Raw genomic sequence first — 12897 nt, 5'->3', positions numbered from 1 at the left:
AGTAGGGTTTTTTTTTTTGGCCTAATTCTCAATGCACAGTCTGGGCCAGTTTTTTTTTTTTCATTTTTCGGTACTTTCTTTACTTTCATTGTCTGGCATTTTAATTCCTGGCTCATATTTGCAGCATTACAGCATCAAGGTCCCCTTGAAGCCACATTATTTTATCAGCATGGTTGCCCTTGGCAGCACTTTAACCACGCTTAGGCTATTACAGAGAGCAGCTTTTGTGTTCTGATGCAAATATTTGCTTTTCCCCAAAACATTTTGCCATGACAAACTAAAATGAAATATAAATGAGCAAGCAGACTATGCAGAAATATGGCTCACAGATGATTTAGTTTACACTTGAGCACAGGCCAGTCCTCTGTTGTGTCGTGGCTTGGCGCATGGCGATATCTTCAGACCATCAACAACCAGGATGTTAAATTTCCCACTTGATGTATGAGTGTATTCTCCTTATAATGTGCCTCATAAATAACGCGCTGTATTATAATCCTTGACGATGTTCAGACAGGAATCCCATTGAAAGAGGACTCTCTGTCTTTACTAAAACCCATACAGGCTGCACTCAAGGGGGCAAAAGCAAGGCATGATTTATTGTAATCACTTCATTAACAGCATTTGCAGCAGCATCTGTAAAGATGACAGGAGCTCCACATCGGGGCCACTGTGTCTTTTAATGGCAATGTGTGGCACTGACACAGAAAAAGCTCCACGGATTGGGAGCTGGGCCAGCCAGTGTGCTCCCTGGAACCAGAGGTCATTGTCTCTCAATAAATCAGTGGAGGCAATAGCAAGGATGATTGTACAGGCTGGCAGCCATGCTGGAGCTATTAGTTATCCTCCTATCAGTCCAGTGGATCCAGCTATTGTTCTCAGGCCAGAGACAGGCCACCGAAGGGGGAGGACACACTTAAAAACATAATATCACTTCCTTGTGCAAAATTCAGTCTGTTAAACAAGCGCAAACCGGATTGAGCTGGTCATTTGCTCTGTAAACATCTGCAGTTTGCTCTGACCTTATTACGACATGCCTTAATTGCAAGTATAATTTAATTAGTTCTATCAATATTCACTCTCTTTGCTCGTATTTTTACACACTGATCATTGTCTGTTAGCAAACATGCAGATACAACGATTTTATGATACCATAATTACCTGGAATATAGCAATTTATTGCATAAAAAATATGTATTAAGAATATGGAACCAAAGAGGAGAATCAGGGAGATAATGGGGAGCGAAGCAATGAAGAGTTGCCCTCCAAGGTGTCCTTGCCTCAAATGTGCGCTGTGCGGCTGTGAAGTCGAGGTCATCCCTGCAAAATCAGAGCAGCTTCATACAAATAAAAGCCAAACGGCTCACGAGCTCCAGTCCTGAACTTGGAAGCGAAACACGATTCTCTTCCCTCTGATCATTCCCCAGAGCATTTCCAGCAGAACAGAGGTGTACTTGTAAGGCAGACTGTCTTCCTCATAATTACCTTTTTGTTTTTTCATGGTGTTTATTAAACACAAAAGCGTGATGAAGTAATAAGTATTGATAAAGATGAAACATGTTTTGTTGTGAAGTCATCCTATACAGTCACAGTTTTATATTCTTAGAAGCAATTCAAGATTTTTTATAACTTTTTGCTCAAAACAGCCTGATGTGGAGGTGTGGATGTGCACAGCAACACATCCATGACCTGTAAATGTGTTCTTTCTTTCAAATTTTCCTTTCAAGAATGCCCAAAAACATGATATAATCATATATTATAATATCAAAAAACCTTTTTATGGTTCCAGCTTGGTTTATGTTTAAGTTAACCCATCAACCTTTGACTTCAGCACACCAGTCTTGCTTTTTTGTTTCTTTTTCTGTTAGAAGGTAGATCGTCAGTGTAGATTTAAAATGTGTCATGTACTGTAGCTGCACAATGAGAGAGGGCAGTATGACATGGAAATCAAATAATGAAATAAAATCAAGTCAAAATAATTTGAAAACACAAAAAAGTATTTGAGAAGTGTTACTAAGGCACATATGTTCAAACATTTTTCAAATACAATCATCTGGAAATCCAACTTAATGCAATATTTATGGATGGATGGATGCAGTTTTCTAATGTGTTGGTGCAGCAAAACATTAAGAGCCAAACTCTGAAAAAAATTTCAGTTAAATGCTGTTAACCTGTAATTTATTTTTGTAATTATACTAGAATTTGCCAGCAATGGAAACCAAAAAAAAAAAAAACTGCTGTTCTTTCACTAAAGTGAGCCTTCTAAAGTCAGCTGATTCAGGCACTTCTGCAGCTTCAGTCACGCAGACTTTCACAGCCATCCAGAGGCAGGCCGGCAGGTGAGGAGAGAGATCAAACCTGAGCAGCTGGAGGTCTGTCTCCTCTGGAGACAGACAGATGGCACAACAGTAATTATGCAAAAACCACTGTGGACTCTGATACAAGAGGTTTACCTTCTTCCTGCAGAACTTCTTTAGTGTGAAGAAGGTGACACTCAGGTTTTCATCATATATGATGAACACTACGGTTTGTTTGTTCTTTGGGTTTACTGAAGAATAAGACAAACAGGTCTGTGCTCACATTTGTCTGTTAGAGTTTTGGTCTTCACAACAATTTGACAGGAATTTAAATCTTTAGTGTCTTGTTTTTCAAAGCGTTTAGCCCAAAAGTCTGCAAATTCAAGGATCTTAAGTGTGCATCGTGGTTAATAAATGTAGTTTTTGTTTGTTGTATTGAAGAATTTCCATCATAAGCAGTAAATTAAACTGTTTTTTAAAATCACTTTTGACATTACACTACCTAATACTACATTTGCTGCATTAAGTTGATTATTTGTGACATAGGGTGTCTTTTATTTTGAAAGGAAATAATCTGAATCTTTGTTAAAAGTTATAAACTAATTAATATTTTGAAAAGGGGGTATTTTTTTTAATTAGTGTTTTATTAATGCCAAAATTGTTAATTTATCATAATAGTATCAATGAAATAAATGCAGAATCATTGTTTCTTTTTGTTATCCATCCATCCATCAAGAATTTCTTAAGGTATACTGAGAAATCTTATTTATTTTAATGAAAAACCCTTTAATATCAAACTTTCTCCTGACATTCCCTTTAAAAGTTTCTCAAGTTCTGGGTTTTTAATAGCTGCAAACCAATTTCTCCCAGGACGTGAGTGAGTCTGCACTGAGGGTCTTTTAATGGGCTTTACCTTAAATGAAGGCTTTTCCTTATGAATCAGGAATTCAGAGTAAAAAAAAAAAAGAGTCATAGAAGTTTTTCCTACCTCAGTGACATGCAGGCTACTAAACTGGGTCATATTTGCACTGCTAAATTTAGCATCGTGTGACTCCCGCTTCTGTCTTGTCATGTTGGAACACATCAGCTTCCCCGCTGGAGCAGAGAGCTGCTGCGTACCCTCCACCTACACCTGGGAGCTCCTGTGGTCGATTCCTCTCAAGCTGAGCTGATAGACGCCTCCCCTCTGTAACACCTGAAGAGTCTGTCTCCTCACATCAGCTCAGAGAGTGCTCCTTATCTGAGAACATGCACCAGTGGATTCCAGCGAGGGGACTGCTGTCTGCAGAACTGCTTCTTTTTAAATCTTCCGGTTAAACTTTGCACTGAACATTCTCATTTATGCTGTAAAAAATAACGAATACACATTTAAGTGTTAAACTGCTTGCGAGCAGAACATTTTACACTAATTATCCTTGTAACTCTTGCATGTAGAGTGAAAAATAAACTGATATGTAATGGCCAGCGTGAACATTTTTACTCCAGATTTGTGATTTTGAACGCCGTGCTGATTGCAAACGCTTTATGGAACAAATCAAAGTAATAGCGTCCCTCAATGAACCAGTGTGACAGAAAAAAAGAGGAATGAAAGGGAGGATTAAAGCACACACTTGCATACACAGCAGCTCAAAAAGCAGGAGCAAATTAACTTATAAAATGAACAGTAATTAGTTCCACTGATGCACATGTGTGGTGGCCTCAGCAGGGAGAGCTGTACATTGATTCTGTCAGAAGAAAGCCCCACAGACACCATGGCTGAATGCCGCTCTCATTGTTGAAACCATCACATCACAAGCAGCTTCTCAAGCTCCCATTTGAAACCACAGAGGGCCAAACTTTAAATAAAAATGTGGCACAACTTAAAAATGATACGCTTGGAGGAGAAAATCTTTGCATCCTTTATTATTTAAATGTTTATTAAATATGTTATATTTCAGATTAATATTTTAGATGTTTAAAAATTATTAAAATATCTTTAATAAATAAATCTCTAAAGAATGTCCACTTTTCCAGCCGACTTTTTACAAGTGTTATGCCGTTTAAAGTTTCACATCCAATCTCTCTGACGGGACGATGTCCTTTTTGGAAAAATTGCAGCTAACTGATGGTTACTTAGCTATCACAGATTTCTACTATTTCATCAGGTTTACAGTTTCTTTGTGTTGGTTTCAGTTGAAGCAGTAAAGGAGAAAATCACTCAGATAGAATCAAATCAGATTCAGTCTAAAGTGTCAAATAACAAACAAAAAAAAACAGTTCTTGAGCGTTTATATAACGTAAAAACTATGTCCACTATTTTGACGTCTGAAAATGACCTTGGTTCACTGTCAGGTTCAGAACGTCTGATTGAATTTTTTATTAGACGACGTATGGATGTATAGATCCGGTCTATGCAGGACACACAACTGCTGTGGATTAAACAGGAAGAAACCCAGAAGTACATTATATTACCATGTTCTTTTATTTGTTTTTTTCACTGCTCTAATTCTTGTTGTGCATTGAAAACAATAAAGGAGTATTTATTGTTATTTCATTTAATGTTACCACTACACATGAAGCTAAAGGAAAATGAGCTGAAACTGGAGTATGTCTGAAATGACATACACAGAGAGCAGAATAAAATATTTTTTAACAAGTTAAAATTTGACGTAGAATAAACGTCATCATCAACCACATTTAGACAACAATATGTCTTTATATAAACGTCCTGCGTACGCATTTTGCTGGTCATTAGCCATAGATAACAGAAAAACACGTCATCACGTTCTGCACCTGTAATGGTCTTATTACAGCTGTTTTAACATAAGGAAGAAAGAAAATTATTGACAAAAAGAAACAACATGCTTCATACTGTTTGGGAAAATAATAACTGTCCATAAATAAGTAAGAGAAAATTATTTAATAATTAATTTCCAAAGTCTGTGATCGACTACTCTGGTCTTGATGTCAAAACATATGCATTACAATGATAACATGTACAATGCTAATATTTACATGTCGTTTTGAATAATTACCTCCATCTTAAATTGTTTTTATTCAGCTTTCTTTCAAATACTTAGTTTAAGAATTTTATCTGTTGATCGTGTTTTGATTGATCTTGTCTGAGTTCACATAGCGGAAAGGTGTAGCTTCCAATCGTCCATTATTACACTGGACTCTACTAATGCAACATTGTGTCATGTGTGTTTTTTTTCATTATTCCTCTTTTTAGGGGTGTAACACACCCTCAGGGTACAGACACCTGATGGTGAAGATGGACATACAATAAGCGTCTATAATGACCACAGATGAACTACAATTAGCTCTCATAAAGACATCCTGTGGACGATGATACTTGACGTTACCCAGACATTAAAAAATACAAGTCGCCTGGCATCACGTTCTGCACCCACAGAGGACAGACACCTGACATTAAAGGTGTCGTGAATAAGACATTTAAACAACATAATTTTGCACAGTGGGATGCAAATCATTTGCCTGATAATTTGTTCAAAGATTTTTTACCCCAAAACCATCCTTGAAGAATTTTTTCTTTATGTATTTAATTATTTTTTTTTCTTTTTCTTGGATTTCTTTATTTGGGTGGCATCAACTTCAAAAACAACAACATGGCTACAAATCACCCCAACCAGACCCAGCAGGGAATGGGGGGGCTGTATAACCAAACACTGCCCCAGACTGTGCTCCAACACTGAAATGTTGACACTGCAAATTCAGGAGGGAAAAGCTTTGGCATGACCTTTCATATTAAAATGCACTTATTCAAATTTTTGAGCTAAATGTCACCAAATGTCACATCCGGACTGCAGTAGCCCCAGATCCAAGGCAAAGATGTGAAATCTGATTAAAAACCCAAAGGCTCCGGCGTGTTCCTACACAGGTTCCCTGTGGTCAGCCGCTTACTTTAAAAAGCGGTTAGAGCCTCTAATTGACGAGAACTGCAGAGAAATGTGAAGGGGGTCCACAGCCAGCTCATTTCATGCGAGCCACACAACAAGGAGCAAAGCTTGGTTTATGTTTGAGGACACTGGGGTAAATAAGGGTATTTAGCGGGGCATTTATGCATCCCAGAAAAACAAATTCTTGGCCGAGAACACTGCGCCATTATATGCTCTTAATTGAAAGACTTGACAAATAGGCTGTCCGCATTCACAAGGCTGTCTGCATTGATTCAAGGAGAGCAGGGATGGGGCAGGAGCCCCCCCATAAAGCTCGGTGTTATTGAGAGCGCTTTCCAGAAAAAGTCTTAAGTTGAGAGTGAAAGTCTTGTGGCCTATTCTTAGTCAGATCAGGCATGCTGCTGCGGTCTCTTGATGAAGCTCTGGCTTCAGAGGCTTAGATGTTTTCACACTCTGTGATCAGCCAAGAATCTCAAGTGCTTGTGAAACACGTTTTGACGGACAGTGTTTTGTCTCTCCATCGCTGTGAATTTAAACCTCGACGTAAGGAGGAGGAGGAGCTTGTCAGTGTGGCTGTAAAGGACTTGGAGGCTGAAATGTGGGAAAAGTGCTTTTCAAGATCACTTATGGAAATACTGTCTGAAAAACCCTGGAAAGTGGTCTTTTCTTCTGTTCTTCATAGTGGATTTTCAAATTCTTTTCAAGTATTTTCAATACTTTTTTGTTGTTAATTATTAAAAGAAAGATTTTCTTACTGTAGGTTTCTTTTAAGGTCAGAGATAAACTGTTTAAGGAAAAAATCAATGAGTAACAGTTGTTTGTGTATCCCAGTAACTAAAAAATATTTGTTTTAAAATGTTTAAAACTGCAAAGCTAACATAATTTTCAATCTTAGAGTAGCAAAAGTATAAGAAATATCATTATCTTCTATTTTCCTGCAGTCTAACCAGAGATGTCCAGATCCGATCATGTGATCGGAAATTGGGCCTGATGACGTAGTTTCAGACTCAATCGAAGTTATTGTCTCCTAATCAGGATCGGATATTTACTTATGTATTATTTTGCTGAGTATTTCAATCTTGGTATTTAAAAAAAAGAAGTCTGATTGTCATGACCAGACAACGACATTTTGCTGCTGTAAAGCGCAGCAGAATACGGCACCAGTTTGACTAGAGGGCTCACAAAAACGGCTCGGAAAAGTTAGAAAATAGTCACAGATTCCGACTTCAGGGCTCAAAAACTCTTAATAAATGTTTAAACTGACAATGACAATTGGTTTGTCTTGTCACAAACAACAACCTAAAAAGGCATTTTAACAGAATAAACATTCTTTGTTTCTTGTTATAGAGTACAGCTCTCAGTGCTGCTGACAGTGTAACAATAGTGAGACGGCTGTAGAGTGCAGACTCCAGGAAAAAAGTGATTAAAAAATGACAAAATAAATCAGAAACAACCTTAAATTGTTAAATTGACATAAGCTAGTCATGTAAGCTCGTCATCACATTCAGGCTACAACAAAGAAGAAAATCCTTGCTTTATTACAAATGTTCTCAAGATCCTAAATTTACACCAATTCACCAAATTTTGTTGCATCACTAATTATTACCTCCCTGTTGTACAGCAACAAAAAAATCTGTAGCAAATCACTTCTATCTTTTAACAATTCATATAATCATGGATTATAATTAATCAAAAAGACTTATAGTTTTAAAAGAACAAACGTTACAGTTTCCAAACTTTCTCACATTTTTTACTAATTTATTGTCAACAATATTTCTAGTTGATAGATGCACTATTTTTACTTATTTGTCCAAGCTACTTTACAGAGGTGCTCTGTTAAAGAGTTGATTGATAAAAGAAGGTGAATACAATAAAAAAGGGAACAACCTGGATGAGTTTATAGCTTTTTTTTCTTTTTTGATCTATTTCTTTATTGCTCTTTTTTTAAACACATTTAAGGCAAACATACAGAACGGGGAAAACCTTGTAATGAAAGTGTGAAAAAAACAATAATTAAACAACTGGGAGAAAACAACAAGAAAAAAAACAAGAAAAAAAAACATGCGCCGATACAGTATGTTCTTATGATCTTGTCATTGTGTTTATAGCCCATTTCTCCCTTCGTTTTAGAGAAAATTCTTCAGTTTCAATCATATGATGTCCATCATACATATTTGCTTTACTATTTCCTCAACCTATTTTTTAATGCTTGACAATACTATTAGATTGAGACTCTATCGGTCTCAAAATCAAAAGACTCTTGTATAGGGGACAAAAAAATTCTTATTCCTAATTCAAACTTTTTTTTAACATTATCAACAAGGTGAGCCCCCCTATTAAATTGGGAAAAATATTAATACTTGTTTTCACCAATCAGAAATTCCTTTTTTTTAATCTCTTTTTTTGGCTTTGGTGATAAAAGTGATTCATTAAAGACTATTAAACAGTAAGTTACTAATACTTCTTGAGCATAGTAAAATAATTGAATGCTTCAGCTTTCAAAATATCAAATATCTTTTTATTAGGAAAAAAAAGCATGAATATTGTTGCTTTTCTTTGTGCTGCTATAGGAAGACGTACAGCATCGCACAAGGTTGTAATTATGAAAAATGGCAGCATGTTCATCCTGCGGTGGGGAGCCATTAGAAGCTTCAATCTCAGGAAAAAAGAACAATAGATGAGAGACAGATAAGAAAAGGGATTGTTGGAAGGCTGTGCCACAGTGGTAAGTGTACATCCATTATGTTCAGAGAGAGCTGCATTAAGTGCATTGGCTTAGGTGCCAACCATTAGGAGACGTTTTTCGCCTTGAGGGGGAAAAAAATAAAACGTTGCCAAATGCGTGATGATTGAGAGGAAGTAAATTTCAAAAGACAGTGAAATGCTCAAAATCTGAAGCGCTGTACAGCAAATAAATGCAGAACATAAAAAAAAAAAAAAAGCTGCAAATATCTGAAAGCAATGACAGCTTTGCAGACGGTTGTGTTTGCGGCAATTCCTCTTCCTTTTCCAACAGGCCATTAAAAAGAGGAAGGGGAGAGCCTTTATCTCTCCTGTGACCCTAAACTGGATGAAGTGAGCTCGGAAAATGAATGAATAGATTTCAGATCCCCTAAGGTTTCATTGTTTTTGTAAAAAAAAAAAAAAAACATAAAAACACTCTATGTGGAAACCCTGGTGAGATTCAATTTATTCTTTACACAGTCACACACACCAACAACATTTGTCACGAAGGAACATTTCCCCCAAAATGACTCCAAAAGGCCAAATGATGCGTTTTGGAAGCTATTTTTTTTTCACTTTTTACATATTAAGCAGTTTTCAGGTGAAGCCCCGCCTTATTTTTTCTAATTGGTTAATTTGTTATGTTTTTTTCACTTATTTTTGTTGACAACCTGTTTGAAGGTGGAAGCATGGTTGTCTGACAGAAACACAAGTTGGTGGAGACATTTGTAAACGTACAGATCTGTCTGCAGTTTGGACAAAACAATTCTAGTTTTGTGAATATTTTATTTTTACAAAAATCTAGGAATTCCAGAATATTTGGGTTAAAAATGACAGAAACTGTTTACAGTAAAGCTGTTTGAAGACTCTGTGTTTATTCATTATAGAAAAGCTTTTGTAAAATTTGCTTTTTGCTCAAGAATTACTGTATATTACAAACAAAAATTGGAAAAGAGTCTTTGGTGCAATTTTAATAAGAAAGATTAGAATAATTTACGGGTTATTTTGTCACTCCATTATCAATCAGGCCTTCACTTTAAACCAATAGCTAAATAGCCCGCCTTTCTTCTCAGCCAATCATATGTTTCCCTTTAATTTCATGAATTGTGGTCTTTCTTATGTGATAATTGACACATTTATTTGCTTATTTATATGCTTATTTGCCTATTTATTTTCTTATTTGCTTATTTTCTTATTAATATGCATATTTTATTTTTATTTTTTTTCACTTATTACTTTTTTTACTTTCATATTTGCCTGCTTGCTTGTTCCTTTGTTTAATTTTTACTTTCTTTTGTTAACAAATGGAATGAATTGGTTTAAAACTTTTTTTTTTTTTAAGTCTAATCCTTTGACTCTGAACTGGGTTACGACTATATCTAGATTTTCCTGAGATGCATGCAGTAGCTCGATCTGGGAATATTTTGAGAGACGTGTTTTTCTCTCTTTCAAAATTGTTCAGCATGTTCACATTCTCAACGACAAGTGAGGAGAAAATGGAAAATCCGATCAAACATGTTGGAAAAATCTGTCACAAATGTTCACTGTTTGCCCAAACAGTCCCAGTCAAAAGCAGTACAACACTGATATGTCCTTAAAGTGCTTACGAACTCACAACATATCAGAGCCAGTTTAATTTAACAACAACACAGTTTCAAAGTTGTCACGAGCTGCATGTCTACATACAAGTTTTACAAACATTTCTCAGAATTTTTAAAAAACTGTTTCAGCGCTACTTTAAATACAATAATCCTATTTACTATGAGGTGAGATTTAGATTGCCATAGTCCTTCTAACCTTTCTATACTGCTGTTACCATACAAATAAATACAATTTGCTTATCGGAAAATTTGTTTAAAGCATGCAAAAATAAAAAAAATAAGAAACAAAAGCCCATGAGACAATTGTTCTGTGATACTGGACTATATACATAATTAAATTAAATTGAAAAAACAAATAAGTCCGGTTTTTGTGGTTTTCAATTATACCTTTATTAAAAAAAAAAAAAACATAGCAGATAATGAGATAATGTTTGTTACCACTTAGTTATCACTGTTCCTTAGGTTTGGCAGCCTTCAAATAAAAGTGGAGCCTTGGAGAAAATGTGTTGCAATTCCTGAATACAGATTTTATCCTTAACATAAAGTCTAAAATAAACATGTTCACACTGGTAAAAAATGTTTTGTTTGACAATTTACCAAGCTGTTGAATTTGCATTATAACATCTGTTTCCATTGGACGTTTTCAATAAAGTTTCACCGTCAAACTTTAACAAGCACCCAGACATCACATGTTGACCTTCATCTACCCTTGTCCAAAATGCATAAAAAAATAGTCCTGTTCATCACAAACAAAAAGGGTTTTGAGAATCCCTTAGAGAAGAGTAAAAAAATCAAATTTGTGGTTATGAAAGTTTTTCTAACTCATTATGACACTTTTTCATATATTTGCTTTTTCCCCAAAAGCATAACAGCCTCTACTGAGACTACCAAACGGTCAGATTGACAGATAGAAAAAAAAAAAAATCCCTATTAATTATTGACATTAATGACAAGATCTAAAATTTCCATTTTTCTTTGTATTTAATACACGTCATAACTCTTTATTGACTGAAGCAATGAAGTGGCATATCAAAGAGATGTCAGTTAAAAATACCCAAACAGTTTTTAAGTTCCAGCTTTTAGATCATAATTCATGCAGTCAGTGTTCCCTCTGCAATACTCCAGACGCACAACATCTTAAACTGACAGAGCCGCAGGAAGCCACTGAAACACAATGGAGCCGTGACTGTGAGTTAAAACATTTGCATCTCAATGCAAAGCTTTGAAAAGCCAAGTTAAAGAAAAACATCAAATGAGCAAAGTTTTGCCAAATAACAAGTTGATGCTTTACATGCTTTCCAGTATTTAGAGAACTGCAACAGTTTAATACTTGTTATGTAAATTCTGCTTGACATACACAGCTCAATTCACAACAGAGATGTGATAAACTAAATAAAAGAGTAAAAATCAGTGTTAAAAATGAAAATACTAAAGGAATCACAGAAAAATGAACGTGTATGGAACTTGTTCTTTTTGTCAACTGAGTTTCATTGTGGCTTTTATAAGTCAGTGGATAAAAATATTTGGTGCACATAAACACGACTGTAAATCTGTAGGATGAATTTGACAATTTGGAAGTAAAATTTACCTTAATCCTATCATTTTTCAAAAAGACAAGCAAACGTATATTTAGAAAGCCAAATAGGGACAACTAAACATTCTGAGCTTTGGCAAAGCCACACGTGGAAAACTTTCAATGCTATTATTGACCATCCATATGCATCCATTGGGAAAACATGTTGGGATTTTTTGGCTGTTCTTCTATGACAAAAAATGCTCTAAATGGCAGTTTGTAACTGGAACGACATGACAGATTTTTTGGTTTCCTTTAACCTGTTTGGTGAGTTTGATCATTTTGAGGATGAAGATGCAGCAGAAGAGAAACAGAGAAGAGAATATAAGAAAGGAGGAGATGAGACAAGAGGAGAATCGAACCATTTAGACCAGAGGTGCCCAAACTTTTTCCCTCAACGGGTTAAAATCTAAATGTCTAAATGTCTATTGTCTTTAAAACCTTTAACATCAAGGCATCAGTGGACATTTTTAATTGAAACACAGGAACAAGCTAAAACCAAAGTTTTTCCAATGAAAACAGCAAACCAGGATCCTAATGAGAGACGTGGAGCTGGTCTTTTGATTGTATCTGTTCGTCGCTGTCGCTTCATCTTGGCTAGCTCAAATTGGCTGCTAAAAGCACAGTGATGGTTCTTGGGAATTTCAAAAACAAAAAAAGTCCAGGGCTGACTCACTTGGGGTCTTTCACCCATAGCTACAGGCAAAGAAGGTGCCAACAGTGCGACCCTGAGGCCAAAAGTATATTACAGCCGTAGTTTGAAACACCGTAGAGAATCACTGGGAAATGGGGAAAGGGGTTTTAAC

The sequence above is a fragment of the Oryzias melastigma genome, linkage group LG1 (genome assembly GCF_002922805.2).
Source record: "Oryzias melastigma strain HK-1 linkage group LG1, ASM292280v2, whole genome shotgun sequence".
In the NCBI taxonomy this organism is placed as follows: Eukaryota; Metazoa; Chordata; class Actinopteri; order Beloniformes; family Adrianichthyidae; genus Oryzias; species Oryzias melastigma.
Note: the sequence above shows the minus strand (reverse complement) of the source record.